Source organism: Camelus bactrianus, chromosome 2 (genome assembly GCF_048773025.1).
Source record: "Camelus bactrianus isolate YW-2024 breed Bactrian camel chromosome 2, ASM4877302v1, whole genome shotgun sequence".
Classification (NCBI taxonomy): domain Eukaryota; kingdom Metazoa; phylum Chordata; class Mammalia; order Artiodactyla; family Camelidae; genus Camelus; species Camelus bactrianus.
Window position 1 is genome coordinate 29,844,201 of NC_133540.1, and position 24,052 is coordinate 29,868,252.

Consider the following 24,052-nt stretch of genomic DNA (forward strand, 5'->3'; position numbering starts at 1 on the left):
TAGCTTTATAGACTTGGGCTTTGTGAATCACTCTGTATTTACATAAATTTTTAATTTAATTTTCTACAATACTCTGCCTGCAATTTAGTTTTAAGTTTTCACTAATTATATATGGTATGGACCTTGTGAGGTGACACACAAGCTCGATACTAGCTATGACTAGGAGAGTAGGAAAGAGTAGAGTGAAACATTTGAAATAAACATACAACATAAGCAAGGCTGAAATGCTGTTCTGATTGTCTTGTTTTCTGTCACCAGAATCTTTTTTCTTCTATTGAATGCGTTGCTTTAATCAGTTTTTAGTAAAGATGATATATTGATGAACTTCAGTCTTCTGACAAGCCAATCATCAGAGACAGATGGAAAAAACTAAAAATTACAATCTTTCTTAGGGGATTAGATTCTTGTTTTTATTTTCTAAAAAGACTAGCGCATTCCAGAATTTGAAAAATAATTCTAGCTCATGCATAACCTGTGAATAAATAAAATACTGAAGATTTGTGACAAAATACTTTGTAGATAGTTTTTGTTTTCTAAAGCTTAATCATCCTTTCATATTACAGAAAAATATGTTTTCATTATAGAACTTCTGGAAAGTCAGATATTCAGGTCACATTCCTTATAACTGGAAGGAAGAGGCATGTGCATATTTCCTTTAGTGATGGAACATATATCTGAAGGCATTGTGGAAAATCATCCCCTTAGCCCCATGGTTATTCTAGGTTCCATATTTCCAGACACTGGGACTATCAACCTGTTTCAAAGAGAAGTAGAGAAGTTGCTTAATCTCTCAGCTAATAACCTGCTTCTGTTCATTCACTTAACATTAAACTGTTAAAGACTTGATTGTGTAAGATTGTTTCCATGTAAAATTATAGAGACCAAAGTAGGCAGAGTTTGAGCCAAACATGTTCAGTGTACTTACCCTCTTTTGTCCAACTTACGTGTTTGTCTCAGGCTCAAGGACTACTTCCTAATGCAGTCCTTCTAGAGCTCAGGCAGCAAGTCTGGTGGTTTCATTAATAAACTATGGGTTAGGTCCTGGGGCAGCCTGTAAGAGGAAAATACAATTAGGATAGTTTTCCTCAAAGGGTGGCTGGATGTGAGTCAAATACTAGGAATTTATGAACCCCACACTCAATAACAAAAGAAAAGAGGAGAATACAGACAAAAATCTGGTCAAATCAAGCCAGAAGCTATCACTTTAAGCATTTTGGCACATTTTTGCTTAGTCCTTTTGTTTACGGATTTTCTGTTCATAATGAAAAGCAATAAAGTATATATATATGTAATATTTTCAGTTTTCTGTATAATGTAAACAACTTCACAGGCAAAATTTTTGTTATCAAAAACAATCCAAGTTTGTATATTCTATAATTTACTTAACTAATCTCCCATTACTGGACGTTTATGTTATTTCCAATTTTATTATTGTGTTGGGGGTCCCAAAATCACCCCCAATTAAAATGATCTTCTAGGAGGACTCATGGGACTCAGCATATAGTCATATCCACAGCTAAGTTTCATTGTAGTGAGTGAAGTCCAGAGGAAACCAGGAGCAAGCAAGCTTCCAAGAGTCCTATTCCTGTGGACTCACATGAATGCACTTAATTCCACCAGCAATGAGACATGACAGGTGTGAAGGGTTGGACACCAGGGAAACTCATTAGAGACTCAGCACGCAGGGTTCTTACTGGAACATGGTTACATAGGCACCCTCTGCCCAGCATGTACCAACATTCCAGATTTCCAAAAGGAAAGCAGACATTCTGCATAAACCATATTGTTTGCACAGTTTAGACACAGTGAGATATCCTTATCTTTTAGGCAAAGTTTTACGTCAAGGTAGGGAACTGTTTACCTTCCAAGTACTCAGATGCCAACTGAGGGTCAACCTTGCAAGCATGTTTTTCTAAGAATAGCACTCTCAAGTTTGCTATGCTAACTCTTCTGCACAATTATTATAAATAATGCTATAATACACATGTTTATTAATCTTTTGGCATATTTCAGATTATTTCCTTATGAAAGATTTCTAGAAATTGATATTACATCAAAAATACTAGCTTTAAAAGAATTCTCTTACTGATAAACTACTTTCCCAGAAGTCTTTTCAAATTTTCATTTCCACCAAGCATGTATGAGTGTGGCCACCAAAATCTTGACTGAAATAAGTAACCATATGGTCCAAACATCAATACATAAGAAATCTGGAAAAATTAATTTAAAAAATTTTTGAGTTATGTGAGTCGAACAAAAGACTAGTTAACCATTGCTTCCATTTGCAGAGGAACGGGGACACTAAGAACACTCCCATTACATTATCATCCATTATGCACTTTTATCCTGCACCTCTGTCTTTTTTTTTTTTTTTTTTTTTTGCCTAGAAACCTATGACATCACTGTCGTCTGTAAAACACACATCATCTAGTTCATTTTAACATTAATTCCTTTTAAACTATTAGCACATATTCTGTACCAGGCATTATGGTTGTATGGAAGATAAAACAGTGCACTGGGCACAGTTCCTGCCCTCCTGGCATTTGCAGTGTGATGCCAGCATGAGCTGTACTTGTCAGAGTGCTTTTTGGCAAAGATGAAAGGTGAGCTGCCATCAACAGGTGCTTTCAGATCACCTATTCAGATAGCTGCCCCTGCTTTGTAGAAGTAAATCTGACAGACCTGGTACCTGGGCCCCTGCTTTAGTAAATCAAGAGTCTTTCATTCCTAAGCCTGAGACCAAAGTTTTCCAAAGCTACTAGGACACAGCGGATTGTCTCTTACTTGTGGGAGGAGAATAAGAGTTTTGACTATAAAGATGTCATCGTTCCCCCACCTCATGTCATGCTGCTCCCAAAATATATTGTGATCATTGAGGGCAAATTTGAAGGAAAGATTTATTTTTGTTGCATGTTTATTAAAAGAAGTTTTAAAACAAATTGTATTTTCTCTTTTATAAGTACAAAATGTCCTTGCTAGGAAAAAAGAAGTAAAATTTAGTCTGAATCTAATGCCTACCAAAAGGTAAACCATCTCTAAAATTCTATGACGCTCTCTCTGGACTTTGCTTTTGTTCATAGTTTTTTACATAATTTTTGCTTATTTTTACCTCAAATTTTAGGCCTTATTTTGAATGCTTTTTTTCCCTAAAATTGCCATTAGTTATAACAAATTGTAGAAAATTTGAAAAATACAGAACATTATCACAAAAAACAACAATCCTTTAGTATTCCACCACCCAGAGATACTACTGTTAAATACTGGTATATTTCCTATAATCTGTTTTCCAGGTATATTTTCCCCCATAATTAAACAATGGAGCACTGTAAGAACACTGAGTGTTTTCCTGTGATATAAAGAGGAACTTTGTGAGGGGCAATGTCATGACTCAGGTGATTCAACTTGAACTTTTAAAAGGAGAGAAATCATTATTTAAGTTCTGTAAAGCTGAAAATAGCCATTGTATTGTTCTTTGTTATTTCTTGTTAACTAGGTCTCTGGGTACATGTTCCAAACGTTTAGCCATTGTAAGTGCATAAGAGAACAACATTGGTTATTGGTTAGAGAGCAAGATTCCATTTGAAAGAAAGAACATTTCATTTGAACTGTGAGTTCAAGTTTATATCCTAGGAAACAAATTGTTTGGTTCCTGGGAAAGTAGAATAAACAGAAAAGAATCTATGAGGCAAAGCCTGGCAGGATCAAGCTTTACGTCAGAGCTACAACATCCAGGTACTCCAAGTGATCTACTGGAACTGAACATACTGGCTATGGGAAGAACTACTGGTACTCTTATACCATGATTTCTAAATTCTTTTATCCTTGACTTGGATTCATGTCTTGGTCTTCAGATAAGTGTGTGTTTGTTTCTTTACTTAAACAAAAATGCGTATGTTTCTATGCAGATTTTTAGGACATTGGTATATTTGAGAATGACTTTTTTTTCCTATCCTTTATACATTGAGAAAATTTGGTTATAAAATTTCTGTTTCACAACTTTTCTTTTTTCCTGGAAACTCTGTTGGTAGTATTCTATGATGTATAGGTTCTTTTGCTGTTTCACAGAAGAAATTTGGCAAACAACCTATGTTTTGCACATTTGATATTTTTTTCTTTCTAAATATATATCAACTTTTCTTTATTCTTACAATTTAAATTTTCTTTATTCCTTTAATTTTGCAGGATGTACTTGCGTACAGATCCCTTTTAATTAACTTTCTCTGAAATGCAATGAGCCCCAATACTCAGAAGAGTCAAATCTTTTTTTCAGCTCAGGAAATTATTATTCAGTAGTGTGGTTTTTTTTTTTTATCATTTCTGATTGTTCTGTTTTCATCTTCAGTAAAGTGTATGATTCCTTCTATGGCTATTTATTTTTTGTCCTCTTTATAATCTTCTGTCTCATAATTGTCATCTTTGGATACTTTTCTTCCTATTCTAGGAATCCTTGCCAAACCCAGTCATTTGATATTCTGTGCTGTCTTTTACACCCCCACTAACTCTGAAGTGCATTTTAATTCTGCCATTACTTGTTTGATTTTTTTTTATATTACTTGTGTTTGTAAAAACACTTATTCCATTTTCATTTACCTTACAACTATTGCAATTTTTTAAGGTCTAAAGTTTATTTTTTGTTATTGCTTTTGACCTGTTGTTTAATTGAGGTATAGTTGATTTGCAATATTATAGTAGTTTCAGGTATACAACATAGTGGTTCAATATTTTTATAGATTATACTACATTTAAAGTTACTGTAAAATATTGGCTGTATTCTCTGTGCTGTACAATATATCCTTGTAGCCTATTTATTATATATATAATAGTTGTGCCTCTTAATCCCCTACCCCTATCCTGCCCTCCTTTTCCCTCTTCCCACTGGTAACCACAAGTTTGATCTCTATGTCTGTGAATCTGTTTCTGTTTTGTTATATTCATTCATTTAAAAAAAAGTTAGTTTCCACATATAAGAAATAATGTACAGTATTTGTATTTCTTGATCTGAATTATTTCATTAAGCATAATACCCTCTAGGTCCATCCACATTGTTGCAAATGGCAGCATTTCATTCTTCAATATGGCTGAGTAGTATTCTGTATATATGTGGAATATATATATCCATTCATCTATTGTTGGACACTTAGGTTGCTTCTATATCTTGGCTATTGTAAATAATGCTACTATGAACTCTGAAGTGCATGTATCTTTCCAAATTAGTGTTTTCTTTTTCTTCAGATATATTTTCTCACACAATATACAAAAATAAACTCAAAATGTACTAAAGATCTAAATATAAGACTAGAAACCATAAAACTCCTAGAAGAAAACATAGGCAGACCACTCTTTGATATAAATTTTCAAAACACTTTTTTGGACCTGTCTTTTAAGGTAAAGGAAACTAAAGCAAAATAAACAAATGGGACCTAATTAAACTTAAAAAAACTTTTGCACAGCAAAGGAAACCATGGACAAATGGAAAAGCCAACCAAGTGGGAGAAAACATTTTGCAAATTATGTGACTGATAACGGGTTAATATACAAAATATATAAACAACTCATACAACTCAATACCAAAAAAACTGAACAACCAGATTAAAAAATGGGCAGAGGATCTGCATAAACATTTTTCCAAAGAAGATATACAGATGGCTAGCAGGCCTGTGAATAGATATTCAACATTGCCAATCAACAGAGACACATGCAAATCAAAATCACGATGAAATCAATGAGATATCACCTCACACCTGTTAGAACAGCTGCCATCAAAAAGTCTACAAATAAAGAGTGTTGGTGAGGATGTTGAGAAAAGGGAACTCTGTATACTGTTGATGAGAGTGTAAATTGGTGCAGCCACTATGGAAACAGTATGAAAGTTCTTCAGAAAACTAAAAATATAACTACCATATGACCCAGCAGTTCCACTCCTTGGTGTTCTATCCCAAGAAAATGAAAATGCTGTTTTTTTTTAATTGAAGTACAGTCAATTACAATGTGTCTATTTCTAGGATATAGCACAATGTCCCAGTCATGCATATACATACATATATTCATTGAAAACCTAATTTGAGAAAATACTTGCACTCCCATGTTTTGGCCTGTATTTTGAAGAGTTGGCTTTTTACAATATATTGAGAATGCCAACACTTTTCTAAAATTTTCTTCTGCTTCAAGTAGAATATTTTACTAGATTTTCAGAATTGTAGACTGCATGAGTTTCCCATGGCTCCTCTTACAATTTGCCAAAATTTACTCCCTTAAACCAATACAAATTTATTATCTTATGGTTATAGAGACAAGAAATCCAAAATTAATTCCACTAGACTAAGGATGTTCACAGAACTAATTCCTTCTTGGGATTCTAGGGAAGTATCTGTTTCTTTGCCTTTTCTGGCTTCCAAAGTCTGCTTGCATTTCTTGGCTCATGACCTCTTCCTCCAATCATTCTAGTCTCTTGCTTCTCTCATCACATTTCTTTCTCTTCTTTCAGTCAAATCTCCCTCTGTTTCCCTCTTGTAAGGGCACTTGCATGTGGGGTCCACTGAGATAATCCAGGATAATCTTCCCCTCTGGGGATTCTTAATTTAATCACACCTGCAAAGTCCCTCTTGTCATATGAACTAACATGTACAGGTTCTGGAGATTAGGACATGCTATCTTTGGGGCCATTGTTAAGTCTACTGCAGGGACCTTTCCTCTTTGTGTCACAGTCATGTGGGCTTCAAATTCAGAATGACTACTGACCAGTTGTCCAAACTTAGAAAAGTGACTTAATTTGTCTTCTCCTCTGTTAAACTGGGATAAACTCAGCACCCACCTCACAGGGTTATTTTGCAGAATAGATCAGGTAATGTATATTAAGTATTTAGCAATCTAGTTCCTAACTGAATGTTAACTAGCATTGTCACACTAAAGTAGGCCCCAGTGTGTTTGCTCTTCCTTGAATGAGAAATAGGTCTATGCAAAGTGAATGATTACAGATGGAGAACATGGTAGATTTTTCTCGTCTCTGCTCCATATTCACTTGGGTGTGTCTGTGGTCTTTTCTAGTTCTGCAGTTGATGAGAAGGTGTCAATGACCACTTCTCTCTAATTCCCCGGTAATTGCAGACATCTATCTGAAACAGTTTGGCTCTGCCAAGGTGGGGCCTTTTCTATTCCACTCCTTCATTCGTTACTATTTTTAGCTATTTCAGCACAAGAAAATTACAATCCCCATTATACATTGTTATCAAGACCTGCCTGTCCCCTGTTCTGCACTGTACTCTTCCCTTAAAATAGGACTGTATCAAATCCTGGTAATTACCATCAGGATTACTTCCTTTCTAGTTGTTTTCGTGGAGTTGTGGTGTCCAAATGGATTGTGATCGATGGGGGGGGGGGTCATGGAGAGGCAAATGATCCTTCAAAAGCAGCACCCACATTTTAGAGAAATGGTTTTTGTTCTGTTTTCTTTGTTTATTTTTTCTTAGTATTTATTAAATCTCTTTCTAACAGCTTTCAGATGGGCTAGGGATGAATTGTCATGTAAATATCACTGATTGCTTTCCTCTGTTCACTTTCATCATCCTAATCAATGAAAAATGTTTTCTCATCTGCAGATTGATAAATGGTTAAATTTAATTTTTTGTGACTTTGAGTTTTTCATCTGTTTTTTAAAATCATGAGAGTATTTCAGTGGGGCTATAAAAGGGGCTGCCTCACAGCTGAAGGTAACAAGCCATATTGAGCCAGAAATCATGATTCTTTTTGGACATTTTTTATTTACTATAAGCTTGGAAGTATCTGCCAAACTTTGTTCAAATACTTGGCAATTCACAAGGATATTATGCAACAGTGATGCCACTGTTCTATTATATTGTATCCTAACCGTAATGAAGTCCTCATAAATTTTTCTAACTCACGTTAAACTTATCCTGCTTATTGGTATTTGCTCTGTATCTTCAAACAACTGTTTCCATTGGACAGCCAAAAATGAAAGATTAAAACTGTGGCTTACTTGCTGTCTCTCAGTACACACTTCAATAAAAGTGTTAAATAGAACCTAGTACAAAAGGACTTCGTATTTCTTAGATGTTTTATAACATAAGATTTGGGAGTCATCTCTATTGCTGATATTTAGTTGATATACATAAGTTAGTTTGTTGAATCTATTTTTATTGACTCCTTTTGGAAGTGGTTTGTTATAAACAAACGAAAGAAGGTAAGTAGTTTAAGTAATTTTAGAATACACATTGTTCATTTTTGACTATAAATTAACAATATAAATTGATTTAAATGGATATTTCAGTCATTGATTCTAAAATTTAAACTAATGTAAGAGGTGGAATTCAGCTGCCCAAGCAAGCTTTTGGGGTTTGATTATTCAAGTGATTAAGATGCTATTTGTCAACTCTAGTTTACCACCCCTTTTAATTATATAGATAATCAAACTAAGAACTGCTAATTCTGTCTCCTAACTATTAATTGATTGTAATTACCTACAGATTAAAACTGCATGTGTAATTAACTCAAAGAATTAATTGATACAAGGGAATTGATAAAAAGGAAACAGAATGAACTTGGCATAAAAGAGGCTTAGGGACACAGGACCACGGGGCCCAGTGATGTCCTGGGCTCTGTCACGTCCTCATAAAGACACTGTGCTTGCATCTGGACTTCTTTGGCTCTGTTGGAGACACTTGCATACATTATTTCTTATGAACATTTGATTTCTTGGTAGACTAAAACAGTATGTCTGAAGAGTTTGAATTCCTATTGTCTTTGGGCTTTTTGCTGATATTCAGACAACTTGGACAAATCTATCGGTTTGCAATATGGAGGAAATGTGTCGCTACAAAGACTATAGAAAAGTGGTGAATGTTTTAACTAGCTAGAGATTTTTCCTTCCTTCCTCCTTCTTTCCCTTCTTTCTTTCCTCATTCTCCTGGCAGTATCACCAGATACAATCTTACCAGTTTTCTGTGAGTCATCTAAGTCATTTAACTTTCTAAAATAACTACGCTTATTTGATTTTAGAAATATCTCTCACCTGTGTAAATAGTAGGGTCACTGTTAACTACAGAAATCTGAATGAAAATGGAAAATGAAATAAAAACTGATATGTATTTAAAAACTATTATCATTTTATACATCAAGATAAACATCAAGAGAGGGAAGATGGTTTGGTGAAAAATATTCGGTCTTGAAAAATCTTAAAATTAAAAACAATACCTTTCTAAAGATTCTCCCAGTTTTTCAGGTGTTTATGTCAGTTGCATTGTATGGGGCCTTTTACTCTTAACAGCATGCTGACTGGCCTTTTACTTGATGCTAAATCAATCCAGGAGCATATATTGAACTTGTGCTTGGGGTACAGCATTGTATTTAATATTATGGAGAATACAAAGCAAGTGAAAAACTTTTAAGCCTAGGTAGGGAGATGAGGTATGAAGAAGACAACAACATAACATGAACTAGTGGCATAATAAAGTTTTTCAAAAAGAGTCTAAGTAAGTACTCAGGAAATTCAAGTGCAGGAAGACATTAGTATAGATTTTAACAGTTTTCCAATTTTTCTATGTTCAAAGTTAGCCAGTCCCTCCTTGTTAATGTGATGGGAATATTTTGGTTTCTTTCCAAATTTTGATGTTTCATTTTCCCCAGATTTGTTTAATCTCTGAGTATTTTGTTCTGTTCTGTTGGCTAATAAACTGGGAGTACTGACAAGATTTCTTATTTTTTCACCTATCAATGTACAGCCTTCTCTTGTGCTCTGTCTCTCCTGTCTCTCTCTGTCTCTCACACACACACATACCCTAGTATTCAGAATTTTCATTTCTCTCTGGCATTATCTGTGAGGATGTTGGCTCCGGGAAGGGTTTGTGACGATTTAATCTGATATATGACTTTGGTCTTCTTCAAACTATCAGCTTATAACTTTCTACTGACTTTGTGGGATAAACCGAAATTTGTTGCATGTCACCTTCTGTGCGTGGCTTCCGAGGAGGAGTCGTTAGCATAGATCAGGGTGTGAATGATTACCTTGAGAATTTTAGTGGAGGCTTTACTGCTTCCTGACGTGGAAAAGTTATAGCTGTATTTTCTAGTATGATACCTATATACTAGAGAAAACAATGTATGTCCTTCTCAATTACATGAGTCTGTTTTGTGAGTAAACAAGATAAAATATTTGGAATGCTCTGGAATCTCTTGGAAAAATAAGTCATATAGTATTTAGTTTCATTTTGGGTTGGGCTCTTCAGTGATCACAAAGATTCCCTTTCGCCTGTGAGATTTAACCTTGTGAGGCTAATTCTTGTTCATTAGTGTTTACATAGCTGCTTTAATCATATTGCTAATAAACCAGAATCACAGAGCAATTCCAAGTAAAATATTTTCCTTGTCCCTGAAGAATTTATAAATTTAAAAAAGGAGATTGGAAAGAGACGCTCAGTTATCTAAAATAGTGAGAATGCTTATTGTAGAAGTTCATTCAGGGAAGTGGGTGGGACAGGGATGGTGCCGATGAGTTGGGAAATGCTTCAAGTTAGTCAAAAAAGCTTCCTAAGAAATTTGTGGGGGCTTCCACATCTTTAATAACTCTTATGCTATCCTTTTATATCCCCCTAGGTTTATAAAAGTCTGCAAATAAAGTATGATGTGTGTGTCCTCTCCTTTGCTGTCCTCTTCTCAGATACTAATATTTTCAGATTCTCTATGATCTCCCCCTTAGTGGCATTTGTTCCATTAAATATATTCACTTATTCACATTGCATTGTGATTGAAATGTGTGACTTATTATGTTGCCTCTTCTAGAGACTTCCTTTTTGATAGAGGGCAGAGACTCTTTGACTGAAATTGAAGAAATATACATAAAATTAAAATGGGGCAGGGCGTGTGTGCGTGTATTGATTAGGATGTCCCTGAGATAATACCACTTTTTTATTATTTCATGTGACTACTCTTCCTCTCTATATAGAAGACATTTAACTTATGGTCCTGTAAGTAAATTGAAGCAATGAAATGAGAGAATATATTCTTTTCTCTAAATTTATATGAAATTAACTGGCCCATAGAGGGCTCTATTAAATTGAAGGTTTCAGGAAAGAATATATGTATATGAGTAAGTGTTAGAAAGAAAATTGGAAATGTAAAAATAGTTTGATTCATTTGGATGGTAGGATTAAACTGAATTTTTGTAATTTAAAATGCTTAATATTTCTGAGAAATAAGTGGACAAATCAATATAAAATCTTTTCTTCATTAAAAAAAAATTATGCAGAAATCCGACTTAACAACTGCCGTGAGACAGAAGAAATACGTGGGCATATGCTGGCTAACCTTTTGCTCTTTCAACCTATTTACCTTAAGTACTTTCAGTAATTTAATTTACTTTGCAATGTCAAAACTTGTGCCTTCATAATGATTCTGAATTTTCTGTTAAGCTGTTTATGTGACTGGGAAAGGAGGTTTCTTTTGTTTTTGTAAGTGCTATTCGCAAGTATGATTTTGCTTTAAGTTTTCCTTTAAAACGAAGTCAGTGTTCTTGAAGAGAAGAGTCAAAAGAATGAACCTATTAGTTTTCTGATGGGCACACTGTATGCAATAAAAACACGAGAGCTTTACTGTAAGAGGAAGCCCGTTAATTGAAGCCTCTCAATGCAGTGCTATCACTTCTTCATCTCTCTGATTAGATGACAAGATGCAATTTTAATACGGAATAGTGGGGCCATAAAGATGATTTACTTTCCTCTTTGTAACACTAAGCAGTGTGATCAGTGTGTACTTTCCCTGGATAAATATTCTTTTAACCTACATTGATATTTCTAACAGACAGAGCATTGTATGATTGGAGAGGAGTTGTGTCAAAAAGGTTTTCCTGTTTGGCTCGTGACTCCAGTTGGCCTACTTTCTCTGAATCATCAGTGTTTCAGGATTATTATACTGTAAGTATTTGTAAAACTGGACATAGACTTGCATTACCATTTTTCTATCATATTATTGAGTTAATTTTGATATAACATGTAAGATTCTGCTCTGGACATATTTCATTCCTAAAATGACTCCCCGTTGAAATTCACCTTTTTTCTGAAGCAGTGCTTTAGTTCTGTTATCTTATTTTGTGTAAATTTTGCTAATCACCTTAACTCCTAAATACATGTATTGATTTTTGTTTGAAGAGCAGTAATAGTCAAAGTGATCATCCCAATGGTTTGTGCCAAATGTGATCGCACCTATTTTTGTAATGGTACCTAGACTATCAAGAAAAGATAGTGGAGACCAATGGAGAACCAAGAGGTTCGTTAGGGTGTGGCACTTGGAGGACTTAAAACTCCAAGGACAATTTTATAACCACATACTAATGGTTTTTTGAGTGAGAGTAATCTTGGACATGGGAATCTGTGACTTGAAAATAGAATTGGAACTTCACTTTAAGTTCACCAACTCATCAGGGCAAGTCCTAAGATGTCACTATGTGAATAGTAGAAGAAACCCATGTGATTCTGAAATCTTTAGCAGCGATTTTTAAAAGGCTTCGAAACGCTGTTTTACAACATTAGGTCTCACAGTGTCTGTATATATGTCTGGGTTTCTTACACCTCCCATATGTTATGCTCTGTGTGTGAATGTGTCCGTCTCATCCTGTGTCTTTTTTCCTCTTTTCCTATCGTTGATTATTTTTCTTTTTGACTTGTCATTTGTATTAGTGTGCTTTGGCTGCCATAACAAAATACCACAGACTGAGTGGCTTAAACAACAGAAATTTCTTTCTCAAAGTCATGAAGGCTGGAAGTCCAAGACCACAGTGCCTGCAGGACTGGTTTCTCCTGGAGCCTCTCTTTCCTTACTGTCAGATAGCTGCCTTCTTGCTCTGCCCTCACATGGCCTTTCCTGTGTATGTGTTTCTAGTGTCTCTCTCTTCTTACAAGGACACTAATCATACTGGATTAGTGCCCTACCCTTAGGGCCTCATTTAACCTGATTACCTCTTTAAAGGTCGTATCTCCAAATATAGTCACATTGAGGCTTAAAGATTCAACATATGAATTATGGGGAGACACAGTTCAGTCCATAGCACTATTAGACAGCTGATAATAATTTTTCCTATTGAATAGTTTGTTATCTACTATTTTAAAAAACACTGAGTTTTTATATTTTTCCTGTAAATGAAAACTTCTGAATTATGTCTTATTTGACTTATGCTGCTTAATTCTTTCTGAGTGAACCTACTAAATCATTACCACCCTGTTTAGATAAGGACATTATATGAATATTATTAAGGAAATTTAGATGGATTTAGACTAGGAAATTATGTTAATGTTTTTTGAAATTTGAACAGTCTTTGTAATCTGTTATTTTCAGAACATATTAGTTAATCACAGAATAGACAGTTACTTCCAGCTAATGGGATGTATATTTCTAATTCATACATGTCTATAACAAGTGATACCCATAGAAGGCTGTTTTCATTATCTTCCAGTAAAAGTGAATAAATGAACTACTGCTTCTAAGCCTTCCAGCTCTACCCTGTTTTACACTAATAATGTAGACGTTGCTTCTAGCTATGTGAAGTACATTTAAACATAGTTCTTTTGGGATTAATCTGGCAAGAGTAGACATGACTGTGGATAGCTCTAAATACAAGACTAGGAGTGTTTATTCATTGCCGACTGGGGAATTAGTACAAAAGATTTCTAAACATGGTTGACATAGTAGATGGTATTTTGGGTATGTGTACTTGTCTAAAGAGCTTGGGGTGGACTAGAGTGGAGACTAGTTAAGCATTAATAGGCCTTTTGCATCAGTCCAGTTAAGGCTTTTATCTTATTCTTGCAAGCCAACTATGTTGGGGGAGGTAAATGGATAAGAGGGGGTAAGGTCAGACCTTCAAATTCCTTTCCTGCAGCTCACTGCACCTTTAATTTTTACCATTGAAAGTCTGATTTTTTTTTTTTTTTAGTAAGGATTCTGCTTTTGTTTATTCTTTAAAATAATAACAGTCCTAAAAAGGATCACAAAGTTTTAAGTAATCTTTTTTTTCCCCATTTTTTAATCGTGGTAAAATATACATAACAAAATTTACCATTTTAACTTTTTTTCCTATATATATATATTTATTGAAGTATAGTTAGTTTGCAGTGTTGTGTCAATTTCTGGTGTATGGAAATTCCTCAAAAGACTAAAAATACACTTACCACACGTTTTAACATTTTTAAGTGTACTGTTTGGTGGCATTAAGTACACCCACATTGCTGTGTAACCATTATCACCATCCATCTCCAGAATCTTTTCATCTTTCCAAACTAAAACTCTGTACCCATTAAATACTAGTTCCCTGTTCTTGCCTCCCCTTATCCCTTGGCAACAGGTATTCTGCTTTCTCTTTTGTGACTGGCTCATCTCATTTTGCATAATGTCTTCAAGGTTCATCCATGTTGTAGCATGTGTCAGAATTTCCTTTTTTAAAAACGGCTGAATAATATCCTCTTGTATATATATACATACATATATATATATATCTATATATATATATATCATATTTTATTTATCTATTCATCTGTTGGGGAACATTTAGACTGCTTTCACCATTTGGATTATTGTGAATAATGCCACTGTAAACATGAGTGTGCAAGTATTGTTTGAGTCCATTCTGTCACTTCTTTTGGGTATATACCCAGAAGTGGAATTGCTGATCTATATTGATTCCTATGTTTAATATTTTGAGGAATTGCTGTATTATTTTGCACAGTGGCTGCACCATTTTACATTCCCACTAGCAATGCACAAGTGTTCCAGTTTCTCCACATTTTCATCAACACTTACTACATTTTCTGTTTTCTTGATAATAGCCATCCTAGTGGGTGTGAAGTGTTAAGTAATCTTGATGTGAGTTTGTTCAATCAGGTCCAAAAGACAAAAAGTAACTAGGAAAACTGAGGATATAGAAAGAAGCTTGCATTGTTGAAAGAAGAGAAGACAGGGCACAGATAACCTTGTCTTTGATTTTGTAGGAGGAGAGAAAACTATAACACATTCTACTTTCAAAACACTCTGTATAGCTTAGCTACACATCAAAATTTTAATTCACTCAAATAAGAAAGTCATTGTGGATTGCTTTCTTTAAGCTAAAAGAACACTATCCCTTTTAAGCCTGAAGTGTTTGTTTTCTTTTTAAAGTATTTTGTATCCTTATATATTTTTAGTTCTAATTAAATGATAATACAATAATGCTGTATGTCTTTAATTTTAATGTTTCATTTCTGCAACTGCAGACTTATTGTATTAGAATTCCCAGTTATTGTAAACAATGGCATATGGCCCCCTAAAACTTCTTTACATGAAGTTAAAGAAACCGCATCCTGAAGAATAAGTTACTAATGCTACTTTTTGTGGTCTCTGAAGTACTGAGATATTTATAGCCTTAATTATCTTGAAAGATATTATTTATCCAAAGTAAGTGAGCACCTGTGAATGTAATCTCTTGTGTAACATAAAAATGTGATATTGCATTGCAATGGCATATATGGGAAAGACCACCATCTCCAACTTTGTTGCTGCAATTTCACTTCGTAACTCCTCTTTACAAGGTTCACTAACTTTATGACAATGTATGAAGCAATCTTGAAATCCTCAACCTGATGGACTGTAGGTGTGGAAAACAACTCTGGTATTTATCAAAATTGTGAGATGCAAAAATAAATGTATTTATCAATAGTGCTCTTTAAAAAGCTAGGATAAAAACAAATATTAACAGAAATGTGTGTAAGAAGTTAATTTCTAGCTAATATTTGGAAACACAGGAGGGGGTGAAGTAACTTTTACACATTAGTTATCAGTAAGGCAAAACTCTTCTAAGCTAGTGGCTCATTCATGGCTATGTTGCAGTGGCTCTGGGGGTCAGGAAGTTCCTTGACAGGACCTCTGCCATCTGGTGACACCCTAGGTTGAGGGTGAGATGACAAGCAAGGGAATGCCCAAGCATGTGTGCTCCCATACTCGTCAAGGTGGTGACAGAATTCAGGGAGAGAGGAGCAGAGGAGAAAGAACCTAGCTGGGTTTGTCCCCGTGGGAGGGCAGGCGCATTTCAAGGAAGTGAGGGAAGTTCAGTGTGGCAGAAGTGTGGCATTCAAGAGGAAAGTGGCAAGAGCAGAAACAAGATTTTAACAAAGCCCCATCATCACGAAGTGCCTTGTAGGAAGACATTTGATCACTTTATTTTCTTAATTCTGGATGAAAAGAATTTGCCTAACCTTGACACTAGGAAGTAAGGGATTACAAGCAAGCAGAATTTGGTGTAATAACTGATTGCATTATAAATTGTTTTACGTTTCAAAGAACACACTGTGAGTCCTCTGGGCATTTAGACCTCCCTCCTCCCAAGGAGAACAAGTCCCGTATGAGAGGAGAAACCAAGAGTCAGTGGTCATTTTTTTAAACATACTTACAGATTCATCTGATAAACAAAACCAAAAAAAATTAGTTTTGTAGAAACATATTTTTTAGAAATGAAAAAGAGGTTTTGTATATAACATTCTTTATAGAAGCTTAATTTTGACCATAGAATGGGTTGACTAGATTTTAATGAAACTTCTTATCACTTTTTTCTGGAGAATTTTCTTGAGCCATTTTGGTAAAAGAAAGCTGTATGAGTCTAAGGGGATATTCTTCTTTTAACTTGGAAATTTAGACACCTTTTTGTAATGCTTTATTGTACTGTCAGAAGACTGTGGGCATTCACTTGAAATATTTTATTACATAATAAAAAATAGTAAATTAACTTTTAATTCATAGAGCATCTTTGCTCATTTTTCTCCCACATCACAATTTCTTCTCTCTGCTCTTTTCCTTCCCTCCTGCACAACATTTGAGAAGGTGTTGTAATTGTTTTCATACTCACGATTTTCTCCTCTTGTGGGCTGCATTTGATAAAAAAAAGGTTATCTGATTTGATTTTCTGATATTTCTAAGCATTAACACAAATCATTGTGGCTATCAATTCGAAAATTTCTGTTTATTCAAATGATTTCCTAAATTTTTAAAGATCATTTTGGATACCAATGAAATTACATTTTGAAAATCCTATAGTAGTCTGGGAATTAGTTTAAGCCTTGAGTTAACTAAGTGACTATGATTTTTTGACATTTTGAGCACCATTCCAGAAGTTACTCTTATCTAGTTTTTTTATTTATTGTTTTGATCCTATTACAAGAAATGTGATGTCTAATACTGCACATTATCTTCAGCTTTCACATTTTAATTTTGAAATGCATATTTGTTTTCCTATGAAATATAAAATTTTGAATGACATAGATATTTATTTTGATATATTTAGTAATTATTTTTAATGTATATAGTTGTAGTCAAAATGCCACATTTCAATGATTTATTACCTTGCAACAGTATTATCTGGGCCTGATAGTTTTATATCATATATTTTATATGGTCCCTAGTATTTTTATAATAATTACTTATTTCATTTTATTGAATTTTTCCTTCTAGGTAGAAATTTCTAGTGTTGTCCTAGTTAAGTACTTTTTACTCCATGCAAAATTCCTTTAGCAATAAATAGGTTAAGATCTATGGTCACAATAAACTGCTCAAGACTTCTGTATGTGTGTGTATATATATATATATATATATATATTCTTACAAAGTTTTAAAAGGAAGCACTCTTGGTGAATGCAAGATTTGGATTGTAATGTTACTTAGATTTACCAGTGTACCACCATTTAAACCACATCACAATAGCCCTCACACTAAATAGTATTCAAAATGAAAAGTTAGATAAGTAAATAGGATAATTTTAAATGTGTATTTTTGAATCAATTTGATTATATAGAGAAAAATCATGATCTACACTTCTCATTTCTTTTATTATAAAAGACCATTGGATTTTTAGTTTGGGAAGCCACTTCAAAATCTTTCTTTACTGCAGAAGCCAAACGATTCAGTCAAATTCTCTAAATCATATTGACCCTTTATTCTGAGATATAGTTGTGTGGGAAAGGTGTTTGAGGGGCATTAGGCCCACGTGCTTTACTAATAGTGCCCACCATAGTTGTAGTTTTACAGTCTCCAGTCAACATGTGCATTCTTTCTGAGATGAGCTGGAGTGTGATTGTTACCGAAACCTGGATGAAAGAATGAAAAGCTGGATGGAGAGAACATTGGAGCAGATATTAGGTTAAGGGAGTGAACAGACTGTGCCTGCCTTGGGGAACCCCCCCACCCCCACCCTCCTGGGAAGCTAGGTACACTTGTTCTCTACGAAAGGGAACATTAACTAAATTTCTTAAAAAGTAATGAAAGGGAACAAACTGTAAAAAGGCAGCCAAAAAAGGCAAACATCTGTTACTGAACATGTCTGACTTGACTTCCTTTTAATGTTCCTAGGAATAAATTTATGAACTAGGAAAGGTTCAGCACTAATTAGCTTGTTTTCATCAAACAAAATGCACCAGACATGGGTGTTGAATATGAATGAAGACTTCAGTAGTAATGATAAGTAGACAAAGAGAGTACCAGTAGATGCAGAAAGCGCTGGTATCCGGGGTTATGTCCACAGGCTCTGGATATTGCTATGGCTGTTAATATTGCATTGACTTCAGACTTGCTATAATGTGTTTTTAAATGATCAGAAAAAAATTTCTGAAAAGTTAAGTGTGTTCATTAAATAATAGATGGATTAGGCGCAAAATTTTCTCTTCAGCTGTACACCGTTAGGCTAATGAGATGTTAGAAGGAATTGGCATAACAAATATAGATACTTGAAGACAAAAGATTTTAGTATAAGTGACAGCCATGGTGATGGTTGTATCTTGTGCTAGTTGTGCAGAAGCATGATCTTTATTAGAAACTCTTGGGACCAGGCGTATCTGGGAATCAGAATATTTCAAACTTTAGAAAGGTAAGAAGATAAGTGGATCTACAGTCAAGCCTGTAATCAAACCATTGAAACATTTTACAGTAAAGCATAAGGATATTCTCATTAAGTGGGAGATCAAGGCCATTATATAGGCCTTTTGTTGGTTGGATCTGGTCAGGTTTTGCAACCAAAGTTCAGATGAGTTAAATTTGCCTCCGTATGTGTTATGAAAGGTTTGTTGTTTTTTTTGGTAAAGGTTTTTGGATTTCTGAGTTACAAGTAAGGACTCAAAGACCTGTAGTAGTGATAGTAATAGCAATAATAATAGTAGTGGTCGCTGTAGAGGTAAAGGCGATGGAGAAGATAAAGAGATAAGGACAGAAACAGACACAAACACACACAGTACAGACACATTGTGTGCTAATAAAGGAAACCTTATTTAAAATGGAACCGGGAAGCCCAAGGGGAGAGCTCTCACATACATACCACTCTTTGCACTTGCATAACCAGCAGGAAGACGGAAGATAAGAATTATTTTGATGAAGGAGGACATTAATCATAGGGGAATTATATCACCTGCTTTTCAGGAAAAGAAGGAAGATCTCTCCCTACCCCAGCAACAAAACTCTAATCACCCCTTTAGGTGAGAAACTCTAAAACCTCCAACTCTTGCTCTTCTCCAATGAACTTTTGTTCAAAACAACCCTTGCCAATTTCCTTCTAAAACCTACTCAAAGCACAAGCGCTTTCCTTTGTTCTCCAGACTTGCCTGTGATTCACCATAGCTTATCTGTCTTGGCAATTCTCTGCTATTCCTGAATAAACCCATTTTGCTGGTAAAAATAACTGGCTGCTTTATTTTTAAGGTTGACAACAATGAATATTACTAGTTCCATAAGGAAAATATCTTGATCATATATTCATATTTCTTGATACTTGGTGCAAGATTTCCTGGAATTAATTGCAGAATGTCCACGTTTATATGATTCCCAGTGGCAGAATCAGGCAGATGTAATTGTATATCTCTGACAGATGCTAATTCCTGTGAGAGTTCTTCCCTGAACCCCACCTCTAGAAGAGCACCACTTCTTTTGTTTTTCAACTCACAATGTATTCCAACCTGACAGTACATCATGAATCTCTTTATTGGTTTATTCCTGGTCTTCCTCACTAAAACGTAGACTCCACAAGGCTGAAGACATTTTAGACCACCAATGCGACCCCAGTGCCTAGAATGGTTTCTATGATAAACTAGAAGTTTAGAAAATATTTGCTGAATACATTTATAATGGGCTGCATGACATTCCTCTAAATGGAACACATGAGAGGCCCAAGGTCCCAAAGCAGTGAAAAATACCACCATGATAATATTACTAGAAAGAGGCAAAAGAAAAAAAGAAAAGTCATTCTGTAATTGTTTTTTTTTTTTTTCCTATATTGATCAAAATTGTTGTACAGGCCTTAATTCTTTGTCTTGAAATGGACTTGGCCCATTCCTCTTCTCTGGAACCTGGGCCATTCTCATTTTATCAAGTCATTTTCCTGTGGGTTCTCCTTTTCTTTTTTCTAACCTCCTCCAACATCCCTCATTAGAAGACTCCTTTGAGACTACAGGCAGGGCTGGCTTCATAGGCTAGTTGGAAGGGACCAAATCCATCCCAGGGGCACAAACGCAAAACTCTGACTTGTAGGAGATCCTGGTATTGAAGACTAGGTCACAGATGGTGACACCTGGTTGGTAGTAATCAGGAGGCCACACACTCCCATTCAGTTGTTGCATTAGGAAATTAACAGATGGTGAAGATACTGTCAGTCACAAAAGGCTATTTTAGGATGCTGTCTTCAGTGATTGATTCCTAATCTGATTCTAGGTTTATTCTTGAACCAAACACATAGGACAGCCTTTAACCTCAAATTATTTTAGATTTTGTATTCTTCTTTCTCTATTCTCTTTATGCTGTTACTACATATTTATGAGCATCCTGTAAAGCCTTTTAACAGTTGTCTTTTACCATGTGTTAAAATAATTTTTATAAATTATGCTTTATATAAAAAGCCCAAAATAAGAAAATTAACCATACTTATTATAACAACAATGCTTGATTACCTTATTTTTTCATTCAAAAGTATATTCTGAACATCTTTTCTTATTCATTAATTTATTTTCTTTAATATTAAATCAATGTTAGCAGTATATGGGTATAATGCATTTTTGGTTATTTTGGCATTGAATAATGCTTTTATGGGTTGCAGTGCACTATATTTATGTTCGAATGTTTGTGCATAATTTTAATTTCCTTGTGACATATTCCTGGTAATGGAATTGTTGGTGTGCCCTCCTCCTCCTTTTGCTTTGTATTTTAATATATATTGTTAAATTGTCTGTCAACGAAGTGTTGGTTTGGAATTTTCACATAGATTTTCACTACTTCTCCTACCTCATAAACAAAAGTACACATAGTAAAAACAAATCAACAACTAGCTAAAGTTAGATAATTATCTGCAGGTTTAATTTAAATCAGAGGTAGATTTTAGGGTATCTTGTGGAGTGGGGGAATGTGCCTTAGGCCCTTCCTACTCCTCAGATCACCAGCATCATTATCATTCCAGGAACTTGTTAAAAATGTAGGATCTCAGGACCCCACCACAAACCTATGGAACCTGAATCTGTATTTGAATAAGGGCAGCAGTGATTTATAATCATATTAAAGTTTGAGAAACACTGTTTTAGACAATTCCCCATAGTATTTTGCCTTTTAAGTGAGCTTTTGATAAGTATTGACTATATGAAGTAATCTTTTTCTTGACAAGTACCTAAAATGCAGATATTTTATGTTGAATTTAGAGTAATGTGGTGGGATAGGAATGCATTTTCTTGTAAAAGTTGAAGAGTGAGATTATAACCAATCAAAGATACCAGAAACACATTCTCAAATAATGAAACAGAACTACAGTGAATGTCAAAATTGGCCTGGGAAAATATGCCAGATATTTTTATAATAGAGCTTTCAGCCAGATAAATTAATCCAGACAATTTCAATAAGCTGTTATATCATCCAAGTATATCGTGAATCTCTAGAAATCTGATTTTAGTGATTTATAAGCACATGTAGTTTGAGAAGCACTGGTTTATGTAATTCCCCATAAAAGTCCTCCAAACAAGAGGAGGTAGTCAATCAAGTTGCATCTAGGGGGCTGGGGCAGCCTTTGACCACATGCATTTGATTGGCAGTTCTATATCCCATTATGATTAAGTCCTAGTGACTCCCTACAAAATCACTGGCTGTTTTCTAAAAGATCTAAAAGTGGAAAACACAATTGCTGAGTGCCAAGCACTAAAAATCTCATGTATACTCTAATGCTGTCTTTGTTTATTGTATTCTGACTATTTTCATAAATTTCATAAATTTCTTTTCCCTGTATCACTAATTTCACCTTCTGAATAGTGTAGTGAGTCTGAATCCCAGTCACCTCCTATTGTGTAATCAAGGTAAAGATATTAAACTTCTCAACTTCCTAAGGAAAAGTGGTAATTAAAGTATCTATTTTGCAAAGTCTTGGTGAAGATTGAAGAAAATATACATAAAGCACATAGTAGGTTCTAATTATTAGTTATAACAATTTATTCGTTCTGTGATGCAGTTCCAGATCTACCACACAGTACATAAATCTCATCATGATAACCAAACTCACCATTCACAGTGTTTTACAGTTGAATAATTCTCAAATACACAAAAGGATTGAATTCAAAATTTTAAAATACTATTCAGTTTACAACTGAATTGTTTAGTAATAAATTAACTATGTGGCAGAGTACTTTAAATCCAAAGGGGGAAACATATTCAAAATCAAATAAGCATCTTTATTTATTTAAGCATCAATTTCAACATCAATAAGAACACAAGCACATTAAAATGCCCCCAAATTATAAAACAGAAACTCATTTCCTTTTAACTCCAGCAGATAAAAAAATCAATCATATGTATTTATAGATTCATACAGTTTAAAACTTGAGAATGAAACAACTCACTCCTGGCAGCAGCTGTTCCACTGCTTTGCACTCTTGAATTTTAGTTTCCAGGAACACACACAAACCACAGGAGAGATTTGGAGCCATGTAACCTCCTAGGAAGTTTAGATACACCTGGGAAACCTATGATTCCCAAGATCTTTTCATTCTTTTCTTTCTTGAGAGACAGACACTCATCCTAAGCTTAAGAAATTTTTCTACCATATTATTTTTAAAATTTCTGTTGTTTTATACATCAATTATACAAAACAGTATAATTATTCACATACATATCTATTTATATCTCTGTATATCTTAAAGAATAATACTGAAACAAATACTTACAAAACTTAGGGAGCAGAACTCTGTGTCTTTTCCTTCCCTTCATATCCTGAAGAAACCAGTCTCCTTAATTTTATGTTAATTGTTCCTTTACTTTTCTTTACCACTTTAGTACTACATATATCTCTAATTAGTATTTTGCTTACTTTTACTTGTTTTTAACTTTATGTGTATAGAATTATAATGTCTTTTCTCTCTTTTTGCCCAATGATGTATTTTTGGGAGATCCATCAGTCTTCAAAATGTTGATATATGCCCCATGGTTCATTCATTTTCATGGATGCGTAACATCCCGTTGAATAATTACACTATAGTTTAATTATCCTGTCTATTGCCGAGAGATACTTGGCCTTTTAAAAAGTTATTTCCTATCATGAACAATTCTGCTACATTCCTTTGCAAGTTTTAGGTGCAAGAGTTTCTCTAGGGTAAGAACTCTCAACGTCAATATGAACCTGCATCCTGTTGCGTCGAGAATGGGTTATATAGATGGCAGAATATTGATCCCTTCAGCCTGGAAGGCAGGTGGGCAGGACCTGCCTGGGCAGGAGGAACTCAGTAACTGATTATTAACTATCTGAATAATTGATTGCCTCTAGCCACAAGTGGCCTGGAGTAGAATAGCTGTGCTGGGCAGTGAGTGTATGTTCACAGTTTTCCACTCCCCGCAGCAGTTTACAAGTCCCCATTGCTTCATGTGCTTGGCAACACTTATTATGTCAAAATTTTAACATTTGCCAATTTGTAAGGTATGAAATAGTTCTTTGTGCTTTAAATTTACATTTTCCTAGTAACAAATAAGGCTGATAATTTTTTTTAACATATGTCTAAGCCACTATTATTTCTTCTTTGTGAACACC

The 24,052-nt window shown here is 34.6% G+C and overlaps 1 protein-coding gene across 1 annotated transcript in view; it reads left to right on the forward strand.

The window, feature by feature from the left end:
- Nucleotides 1–11,813: 11,813 nt before the first annotated feature.
- The window catches only part of LOC141579655 (IQ domain-containing protein M-like), a 193,971-nt gene continuing 181,732 nt past the window's right edge, over nucleotides 11,814–24,052 (forward strand). Inside the window, exon 1 of the mRNA XM_074377591.1 lies at nucleotides 11,814–11,921. The gene's annotated coding sequence lies outside the window, so the exon portion shown is untranslated. The remainder of the gene's footprint in view (nucleotides 11,922–24,052) is intronic.